Genomic DNA, 11,730 nt, shown 5'->3' with positions numbered 1-11,730 from the left:
TTCCCTCATTGTCTCCAACAATATGTGCTTTTTTTCAACTATACACAGGGACACAAAGGACTGAGCAGAGGGTCCTCCTTACTCTTAGAACACTTGTAGACTGAGGCACGCAGCCCAGAGTGCTGGTCGGTCTGTGTGAAATGGTTTACTTTGAAAAAAAAAAAAAAAAAAAAACTCACAAATGATTATATGATTAACTATAAAAACCACTATAAAAAGTTATTTATTTTTTCCAAAGCAAGGAATTTTTACTACAATCAATATTTTCATCAATAATATTGGAAGCCTCAGTCACAAAGTAACAAATTACTTTTACTCCGTTACTGCAATTGAGTAGTTTTTCATATATATGTATATATGTGTATATGTATGTATGTATATGTAAGTATATATGTACAGTATATATACACATACATGTGTATATATATATATATTATTTGAGTATATATCTGAGTTATAGTACTTCTGAAGTACTACATTTTATTCCTCCTTCCACCTCAGTATTTTTGCCTGTTCTCCTTTCACCTGAGCTCCTTCAGACTTCATGGTCTTCTTCTACTCCCCATATTTTATGTGGTGTTTTAGTCAGGGTTTTAAGGGCCACAGGCCAACCAGATTCTTTCACACCTGCTGAAGTTTTGACTGATGATTATGATTTATCTACCATCTGATTAAGAATAGTTCACGTGTCACTTGTCTTTAAAAACAGTTCTAAGTTTGTTTTTTCTTATTGCAATCAGTGGGTGTCCTTCCAGCGTTCTGCCTCCATGTGGCGTTGTCTTCATGGCAGACTTTTTTTTTGTGTGTGTTTATTTGCTTTTTTAAAGTTTTATCAGTGAGCTCGTTCATTCACTTCACTTCACACAAAAAAAAATCGATGTAGATCTTTACTGTTTATTACCAGCTTGTTTTTGTCTGTTCAAGGTTTTGCTTTCATTGTGCAGTATTGTTTTTTTTATATATTGCTTATTTTTTATTGGGCACCGGGTGATGCTTTACCATTCTGTGTAATTCAAGTTATGCAGTGACTATAACAGAACAGGTCTTCTGTTCCATTCCATTATTCTTGATTTGCCTCTCACTCCTGATCTCATGTCTTACACTTTGCTTACAACAACATGTACTCTTCAACCACTTCTCTGTTTCCTAAGACATTTTAAAATGACAACAAAAATTTTGGTTGAAATTATTTGTTTCATATGGTTTCTCTATTAGGAGGATACCTTGGGACTTGCAATACATGATACATAAAAACCTTTTGCATTTTTTAAACTCAACTAAATTTGCAAATGAATATATTCTAAACCAATATGATCACTGGAATGAGAGAGAATGACATTTATGTATGTTACAGGAAGCCGACTAAAAAAAACAAAAAACAAGACTTGATTAACAAACAGAACATGTTTGTGGATAAAAATGTCAAGCTAAAGGCTGCAACCTTTTTACCTTCGCTTCTTTGATTAATATCTGCTTTTTTTTCATTGGCCCTCATTCCGTCTCTCTCTCTCTCTCTCTTTTTCTCACTCTCTCGCTCACACACTTAACTCACTTTTCCACTTCTTTAGGTGCAAATCAAGCATTAACTTTCAGAGAAAATTACTATGATTAATTCAATAACAGGGAGAGCAGCACAGGGAGGTGAACAATTTAATACATCAACCATGTGTCACACACTCACACACCTGATTGGTCCTCTCACCTGGTGACACAGTGCTTCAAAGTCACACTGTCGGCTCCTCATCTCTGTCAGAGTTTACTGCCATCATGTGGTGTCAAAAAGCTTAAAACAAGCACAAGAAAATACACCTACATCCCAGGTGTTTCATTGTGAAGTCATACTAACTGTGGAACCTAGTCAGGACGGGCCAGTAGAATGGGAGGCGTTATTTCACTGAGCTGCCTGATCAGCACTTTGCAGTGGACTAAAAGTGTATATAGGTTACAACTGTGCAGAGTAATGCTTCATTGGTTATATGGTTATTATTAGAACTCGGGCAGACAGTTGAAAAAAAAAAAAAAATGTTTCCACCACAGCTGGTACAAGTACAGGAACATGTGAGAGTAAGGATGAAATTTAAAAGGGCAAATTGGCAGATAAATAACTGACTTAGTTGGTTGAAAAATAGCTTTAAAAAAACATTACAATATATGAAGGTATCGTTAGCTTCACTAGTTGGGACTCTGGGGTTACACAGTGGGGTTTTTTTTTTTTTGGCAAGACAATTGTGACACTTGATAAAATATTGTCTCTGAACCTGTATTTGTCATGAACAGTCAATGTTGTGAAGAGAAAAAACAATTAACTTTGAACATTGTGCAATGCCTCCATTTGGAATTCACATTATAGATTTATTTTTGCTTTTTTTTTTTTTTTTTAAACCCAGGGGAAAAAGTGTAACACTTTAAGAAAACCCACGCTTCCCCTGAAAAAAAAAACAAAAAAACAGCCAGGGGCCAAAATGGGAAACACTCAGATGAGACATGGAGAGGACTGTTAGAGAACTAGATTATACAGTAGAGGAAAGAAAAATCACATGATCACGAGAGTGAACAGTGTAAGTGGGAGTCACTGAGAATCACTAGAGTGAACAGTGTAAGTGGGAGTTTTAGGTAGAAAACAGAGTCTTGACACTGATTCCAAACTTTTGAAGTACAAAATACAAATCACTAGAGTGAACAGTGTAAGTGGGAAAACAGAGTCCAGACCAAAAGATCGCAAAACAGTCTTCGGACAGTCAATAACGTAACATTTTGTTTTGATTACTAAACAAACACTTGTTCATAAAAAAAATAGAAATTTTTAAAAATAACTTTTTTCTGTTTTGGACAGTACATTTGACCACCAATGCCTGCCAAACAAGGAGGAAAAATCCTCTTTAGTTCATTCAGGAAAATGTTATTAATTCCATATATTGTATCTATATTTTAGAAAATCAAATTCTTCCATTTAAGGCCAAGTTAATTAAGTTAGTTACGCTTGACTAACATGAGGGGAAAATGTGTCAAAGGTGATAAAAAGGTCTGGAGACCGTACAAAGGTGAACGAGTTTTTTCCTGTTTCCTTTTGTTAGCAAAACCACTCACACTAAAGTGGACTGTGAGTGTCATCACTTCTGCAGTTTCAGTGTTTTTTGTAAAAAAAAAAAAAAAAAAAGCCTTAGTCCAAGATAATTAAGTTCCTCTCCAAATTCCTCAGGCAAGTTGCATTAAAAAACAAGCAGGCAGAAAACAGAGAGAGAGAAAAAAAAAATACAATAAACCTCCATTATACTTTTAAAGACTACTTCCTGCTTTTCAAGCAGAAACAGCGAAAGTGGGAATCTTTCTCCATTGTAAAAGTAATGACTACAGAACAGGACACGGACGCTAAACTGAGTTGGTTTTTTTTTTTGTTTAAAGACGTCTCAAAGGAGCTGTCCAAGGTGCTGACTTGGACTGTGGTAACAAATCTGTCTCTTCTGCTTGTCACTAGTCAGTGTTTTTGTTTTAAAGCAGCGTGGGAGACTTTATTCACACTGCGGCAACTGCTCATAACAAACGGAAAAAAAAAACAACAGAAAAATGAGGTGTTTACTTAGTGTATCCAGCTCAGGTGACTGCCTCTCTCTAGTGTATTGACTTAGTTGATATTACTTCAGCTGAAACCCCTCATCGTTGTTTCTCTCTGCCAAGTCCTCCCATCGTGCAGTCCCACGTTCCCTTGCCGGAACAAACAAGCATCAAACCCCCCCTGACCCCCACCCCCCCCCGAGATTTTACTCTCTATGCACCTCACTCCTCCTCTTCCTCCTCCTCCTCTGCTCAGCATCTCAACAATCACACACCTGCCAAGGCAGCTGTATAAAACACTCGTAATAAATGAAGCTGTCAAAAGCCATTTTGCGTCGTGTCGTCTGACGCCCTGGCGGCGTGCTTTTCTTGTACGCTTGTAGTAACGCGACATTCATTCCAACAGGCCCTTTTTACATTCTTTGTGCTGTGGCGGAGATTCACGGCGCTTTCATGTCCGTGATTAAAGCAGATATTTTCACATTATTATCAAATCCCGTCTACTTTTATGTACAAGCGAGCGCTCGGCGCCGCAGTTTCTCTCAACTCTTAACTCTGTGTAGTTTTATAATGTCTTTTACTGCTCTGGTTTTTGGCAAACATCGCAACACTCAAAGTGGTTCCCCCTCACTGCTCCGTGTTTCTGGCTGCAGGAGGCAGGAAAACTTTAATCCCCAGGGCGCTCTGTACGCCTCTGACAGCAAACTGCACATCCACAAATGAGCGGAATATAGTGGAGGAGAGAGAATGTTCCACAAGAGTTAGGAGAGATGAAATAAATAAAAAAAATAAAAAGACAACAAAGTTATGTTTTCATTGGGAAATTAATAAAGTTTTTATATGACAGTAATTTGCTCACAGCTTTTATTCCTCTCCTTCAGCGGCCAAAAAGTCACTTACTGCAGTACGTGAGTAATGACTGGAGTTACTACAGTGTGCTTTAAAGCTGCACTGTCACATGTTTTAATGCGGATTTCGAGAAATGCTTTGAATTCCGTTGCTTTAAGCACAGAAAGCTTTTATTACTGTCCACTTAGGAAAAGGGAATTAATTGCTGTTTAATCCTGGAATAAGGATGTTTTTTTTAATGTATTTATTTAGATTTTTCTCTATGGATCATGCTTTCGCCTTAGCTCAAAACACACAGCTAATTACTTTTGCGAAGACTATGATTATAGTGGCGTTTCTCAACACTGGGGTTGTGGCCCTACGTGGGGTCGCCTGGAATTCAAATGAGGTCGTCGTACTCTGCCCTCAGACTTCTGTAAAAAGTCTTTGCGTTTCTAACACGTAGTACCTTCAAAAACGGCAACACCGTCACAAAAGTTGAAAAGTACACTTAGCGAGAAACTTAAAAGACAAGAGATATCTTTCTTGTCCTTTCCAGCTTTTTTTTTTTTTTTGTCATAATGAAATAGCAGCCCGCGAACACAGGTGAACAGACTTCAGATAAACCCTCTTCTTTATAACGTTTGTTCTGAACCCCGTCCCTTCGTATCGTAAATCAATTTGAAGTTCTTTCCCCGAAACAGCGTTCTGGAGAGCGAGATAACAACGGAGTGAAAACAAGGTTTATAAAGAGATCAATCTCAATATAGGCAGTGCCTTTTTTTTTAACTTAAGACAAACTACTTTAGCTTTAACATACAGTATATACTGTATATAATATTTGAACAAACATATTCCATGGAGCAGCCGCAGAGACTAGACGACGAGTTAATTTTCAACTTCATGTGTTGCATTTATGCAAATATATAAATTGAAATACTGATTATTCAGGCTCAGGCTCATTAATTAACAACCTCGTAAATTAATTTGCAACCAATGCCTTTTGTGTTAATGGCTGTTCCTCCTTTGTTACTGTGGCAACGAAACTGCAACAGCAAAGCATTGATAAAGACACAGTTTGAATGCACAGGGGAGACAAAGCTAACATTAGCTCTGGGGCTAATTCCCTTCACTTTGGGGGGAAGTTGGGGTCTTTATTATCAGCCACCCCGACCACAACAGAACATAAACAGAGTTTTAACAGCTCCTCTATAACCAACTCACGCTTCAACACGACAGGGCGACAACTGCTCTCAGCTTTAGCTACCGTTCTCGTTCTCTCGCCCCACGCACACAGCCATTCACAGACAGACATACGCTACTAGTATAACACACAGTAGCCTACCGGAGAAGTCACTGATCACTAGCGGTGTGAGCTTCGTTAGCCTGTAAAAACCCATGAAATTAGCTGCATCATTGTAGCCACCCCGACCACAACAGAACATAAACAGAGTTTTAACAGCTCCTCTATAACCAACTCACGCTTCAACACGACAGGGCGACAACTGCTCTCAGCTTTAGCTACCGTTCTCGTTCTCTCGCCCCACGCACACAGCCATTCACAGACAGACATACGCTACTAGTATAACACACAGTAGCCTACCGGAGAAGTCACTGATCGCTAGCGGTGTGAGCTTCGTTAGCCTGTAAAAACCCATGAAATTAGCCACATCATTGTTTTAGCCAAAGGGTTCAAAAAAGTAGCCGATTATAGTCCGGACATTACGGTATAAAAAAAATATAAAAAAAACCAGTACATACTTTGTATAATATATGTTGGGTCCCCGACTATGGCACAATATGATACCATTCTCATAGTACTTGTAGTAGCTCACTATTACAAACTATATACATTTTTCCACCCGACACTCGCGCCGTCTCGCTCACTGTCCCTCACTTGGTAATTTTACCCATTGCTTTATTTCTCATTTTCCTTTTCTCTCTCTCCCTCTCTCTCTCCCTCTCTCTCTCTCTATCTCTCTCTCTCATCTGAAGCCAGTCCTCACTCCCTGTCCCTCTCCTACCTTAGCAGCCCAACACTCTGTCGCCCACTGTCCCTCTCTGGATGATTCTACACATTTTTAAATCAATAATTATTTATATTATCAATGCATTTGTTTATATCTATGTTTTTTGATGTTTAGATGAGGGGGGGTGTTTCAATTTATTTAATTAATTAATAGTATATTTCTGAAGGGTTGAACAGATGAATTGGTTGTTGGATATTTCTCATGGTGAAAATGCAATCGAGATGCAGTGCTGTTGTGGAACGGATTCAAGCGGCATCTTGAAGCCCCACTGTAAATCAAACTGAGTATTAACTATTCAGCACTGTACTCCAGTACAGCAGCTAATGTGTGTTTGGCCCTCCTTGGCACCTGTACTGTGAAGCCCCCAAAGGGAGCGATCGTTGCTGTTGTAGCATCAGCACAGAGGAAGTGTTTATGTGGGGAAACCCTGTGATCGAGCACATGCTCAGAAAAGAGAAAGTACCAGAGAGCTGGTGTGTGTGTGTGTGTGTGTCCACGTCCACCCACCTAGTTACAGAACAACGCCGCTGCCATTTAGCCACTTGTTTACTTTCCCCCGTTGCCCCTCCAATCCTAGGATTACATTGTTGTTTGGCACTCAGTGCTCAGTTTTTGGGAAATATCTGCCGGCTGTTGTGCAGCGTTTGGCACCGCAGCGCACAGGAGGGGTTGAATACAGCGAGGCCACATGGGGTTTTCAATGTTTCTCATGTTTGATGTTCTCCCTGTAATGTTCGTTTTGAGCTTGTTGCTACACACCGGACTACACACCGGACAGGATGTTCTGCCCTGGTCCTGTGGATTCGACCAGTTTTCCCGTTGTCTCTAAAAGCTCTGATTTGTCCAGTTTCTGGCTTGTTTTTTTTTTCTACTGGACCCTCAGGCCAGGATGATTCTTGAAACTCCCACAGTCATAGTCACATCATGCTCTTAACACACTTTGAAACACATTGAAAATCCAATTTTAAATGCATCACAGGGCTCGGAAAGGTGTCTAAAAAAATCAAAAAATCAAACGTGCAGTAAACACATTGTGGCCAGTAAGTGAACCAGACACAAACCTAAACTAGGTTCTGTATGACCAGTGACAGCTAAACAGTCACCTCAGGGCAGGGGTCAGGGAACATCAATGTTATTTTGAAGTACGCATCATCAGAATTCTCATCCACATCTTGGTCACACCATGCATTCATTACTGTAACTTCATTCTCTTTGTTCTCCCCGCTTTGTACTATTGACTTTAATATCCTGTCCTTTTGTTCCAACCTACTTATTAATTCTGATCATCTTTTACCTCCTTATTTATTCTGGCTTTCATGTCATTAAATGCGTTTTAATAATTGAAATAATTTGCTCTTAACAAACTAACTTTTAATTGAATATGTTTCTACATTACATTTATATCATCATTGTGATTTTATTTCCACATGCTGCAAATACATTCTTGTGAGACGTACGGCTTTTGACCAATCAGCTTTTGGAGCAGTCCCACACTTAAAAGTACGACTGCTTTTGAAGTATTTTGCAGCGTTGTACTTTCTGTCACTGCTAACTTTTACTGGAAGAAAACCTTGCTGTACTAGTGTAGTGTGTAAACCATTTCTTCGTGACATTAATTTCAATGGCATCCTGGTCCAACTAGGGATTCCAAAATTGTGAGAATCAAAGACAAAATATCGCGTGGTTCCCATTATTTAAGGCTAAAAGTAACCTTTGATATACATTGTCAATATTTACCCGCCCTCCCTCATGCCCCGCCCACACATATATCATCACCGCTACATTATTGTTGTTCTTTATAAGAATTCCTATAACACACCCAGACCAGAATCTGCAGAACCATTTAATGGTACCGACGGATGCGTTTGTTTTTCGCCACCTGAACAAATTGTAATGGTGCCGACTGAGATGAAGCGTTTCCACTTCACACCCACAGACTGAAACGTGGGGACAATCCAACTGTCTGAAACACAAAGAGGAGTCAGCCGGTGTGTATGAATGAACACCCCGCAGCGAAGACCGCGTGCCGCTCCCTGGTTTCCCGCCAGTGGAGAAAACGCATTAAGCTCTCAATTAAACCATCTTCACATGAAGAAAAATAATATCCAGAGTTACATTTAGGTAAAAAAAAACCCAAACCTGAATCTCTATCTCCCCCTTGTCTCGTGTTGCTTTTACAGTAATTATTTTTTGCTCTGCTATTAAAGTGGGCTCTTCAAATAATTTGCATTGCAGCGGTGATGTGTCTCCAGTGTTGCAGTAAAACTTCAAGGGCCGCGCCAACAATTTAACAAGAGGTTGCTATTCACCAGGAATCTCTTATTACGACCGAGTACTACAAATCTGTGGCTGACGGACGTTTCAGTCTGAAAAACGTAACCTTGAATGTCATCATCAAACGCTTGTGTGTGTGCCCTTGGATTCTTTTATGCCTTCACTTGAGTCCAAACACAAAGACATACTAAGCTGAAGATCCAGCACTCTGCGCCTGTCTTCAGACTGAATTTGTTCCTGTTGTCCTGGTTCAGTTAGCACTCAGCGGGCGCAGAGGGGGAAACAGAGAGTAGTTCTGCCTGAAATCAGCAATAATTCTGCCGGATCGCTCAAAGTTATTGGCACAGTGAACCAGCATGCATCTGGGCACGGCCCCCTTCACACCGAGCCCTCCGACTCCCGGCGCGATTTTATATGCCGTTAAGCGTGAGCAGACGTGACTGTGGCTGCAAAACTGTTGAGGAAATGATTCGCCCTCCTGATCTAAATGGGTTGTTTACTTGAAACCGACAGGATTTCCTGCTGTGGCAACACTTCTCGCTGCAGGAGGGAATATTCCAGAGCCAAACGAACACACACAAAAAAGCAGGACTGTTAATTTTGATTCATTAATTACACACAAAGTAATATGTTCAAAAAAATCCTAATGCTCACACTGCAGTAAATTATAGAAAAAAGGGAAGCTAAAGGTTAGCAATAACTTGCTAGGGAACTAAGCTAGTTTGCGTCATTTGAAGTATTTTGCATTAACATAGCACTACCTTACATTTACATTAAATATTAAAAAAAAAAACGATTTCCGTCGGGTTTTTTATTTGTGTCTTCTGTTACAGAATCTTTTTTCTTTTTTCATTAGCTGCCGTTGGAGAAACCCATTCGTTACAGGCTGCTTGTCTTTTGTCCTGCCTTTGCTTTTTCTCCGTCATTACGGCATTACTTTTTATGGTCTCCACTTTGCCGGGAACTTGATGTAGACGTGTGTAAAAGCATATAAGTGTCAGGACTCGGTTTTATTTAACGTCCCTGATGTTTTTCTTTTTAATTTCTCCTTCCTGCGTTTTAATTATTTACTCTGCGATAATAAAATATTAAAAGAGGAAAACAACTACAGATCGCAGCGCTAAGGAAAACAAAGTCTTCCAATGCATCTGCACGTAGGCCAGCCAATGGGATAATGTTTGTGACAGGCGAAAATACAGCCAGGGTTTGTGCAGTGGAGCAAAGCGCTCACGCTGCAGCGAAAAGAAAGTAGCCAACTGTCGGCACAAAAACTAATGCATACATATTTTATTCACCAGCCTGGCTTTGGAAAAGCCGGCACACTGAGAGACATTTAATGGCCACTAACTGCCAGACTTGAAGTCTCTGCATTTGCACTTTGTTTTTGTTTTTCTTTTTGAGGTGCTTGAATGGAATTTCAATTTCAAACGTCAACGGTGGGAAAAAAGTTAGCTTTCATTCGCGTCCTTCATCTAATAGTCTGTGGCTAGTGTGTGCGTACGCTCGTCCGAACTTTGTGTCTCTCTTGGACCGGGCGTTCAGCTCCACACGAGTCCGTGACTGAGAGACAGAACAGGCGTCCTGCGGGCAGGAGAATGAAGATGCGTCTGGGCCATTGATTTTCAATGCACCCTTGGTCTCCTAATAGGCAGCATGAGCAGATTGACTGGAGCACTGGCCCGCACTATAAAAACCCACTGACACTCATTTAGTCTCCACTCAGCACACTTTTCTCCCGTACGCGACCCTGAACGCTTCGACCCGAGCACTTTTTCTGCCTTCTAGATTCCCACATTTGGTCGAATCTCCGTCTGAGCGTTCCCTCGTGTTAAATTAAAGAGGAAACGTTAGAAAAAAAAGAAGCACTTCCTGCCTTTTGGCGCTTTACATTATCTGCTAATATCTGCCTCATACTGAGGAGCCCTTATGTAACAGAGGTCAAAGACGCTGCTCATAAAGAAATGATCAGGCCATTTCCACACAGACCGCTGCGTCTGAACAGATGGCCGGACGCTCAGACCTCAGCCTTAAAGGTAACACACGAACGTGCGCGGTACGTCAGCGAGCGAGCAGTTTTGTGAGACATGTTGGGACATATTCTTCCTGATTAGTTATCAGAGGGGGGAAAAAAACACAACCAGTCCCTGGAGGACAACGCTCAGACGAACATGTGACGCAGCAGGTTGAGTCACATTCACGAGCTTATCTGTGAAACTTGCTCATTCAGAATATTTCTGCTTTTTTTTTTCTCTCTTCTTCTGTGGTGGCAATAACATCCTGAGGGCATAAACCTGCTTTTCATCGTCAGCCAGCCGTAGGAGAAAATAAAAAGGGGGGAAAATAAAGTGAAACTTAATTTTCTTAAACAGAACAGGCGACGCAGTCGTTCTTAACGAGCGCAACGACGATAAGTGGAAATCTGCCCCAGAAGCCTCGGTGTGTCTTAGCAACGTCTCCGAGAAGTTGCTAATTATTCAGCATAATCACTGCGCTATGTGAGCGTAATTCAAACTCTGCAAAAACAGCATTGATTAAAGCACGGTTCAAACGAACACTTATTACTTTTGTTGTTCTGATTTAGAGGTAAAACATTTAGGTCGACTAATTTAATGTCATTATGTTATTTTGATTTAGATTTAAATGAGATTTTCTCTGATTTCTGGAAGATGAGAATTACGCGTACCGATGTACCTTAAGTATTTGAGTAACTATGTACCTTTACACATGATACAGAGTATTTCATTTGTATTCAAGCATCGAGGGGTGTTTGCAGTATGATAGCGGTCAATGCTTAAATATATTTAAGTTCATGCCAGCATTTAAAAATAATTAATTAATTAATAATTTTTAACCCATAATACTGTAAAATCAGACAGATTTTTAAAAATTGTATATATACAATTATATCCTGTATATATACATATATATATACATATATATGTATATAACTTTATATATAAAATCTGCGATGTGTTACCATGGTGGTGCAGTATTTTTCCATTATACTTTTCTAGAACACAGTACCATACTGGAAAGAGGGGCAGGT

At 40.0% G+C, this 11,730-nt stretch overlaps 1 protein-coding gene across 1 annotated transcript in view; it reads right to left on the bottom strand.

The window, feature by feature from the left end:
• LOC103381458 (rho-related GTP-binding protein RhoN-like) overlaps positions 1 to 11,730 on the bottom strand; it is a 27,150-nt gene that overhangs the window by 6,351 nt on the left and 9,069 nt on the right. The gene's annotated exons all lie outside the window — the stretch shown is intronic.

The sequence above is a fragment of the Cynoglossus semilaevis genome, chromosome 8, assembly GCF_000523025.1.
Source record: "Cynoglossus semilaevis isolate Cse_v1.0 chromosome 8, Cse_v1.0, whole genome shotgun sequence".
Lineage (NCBI taxonomy): Eukaryota > Metazoa > Chordata > Actinopteri > Pleuronectiformes > Cynoglossidae > Cynoglossus > Cynoglossus semilaevis.
This window is presented reverse-complemented; position numbering and strand designations above follow the sequence as displayed.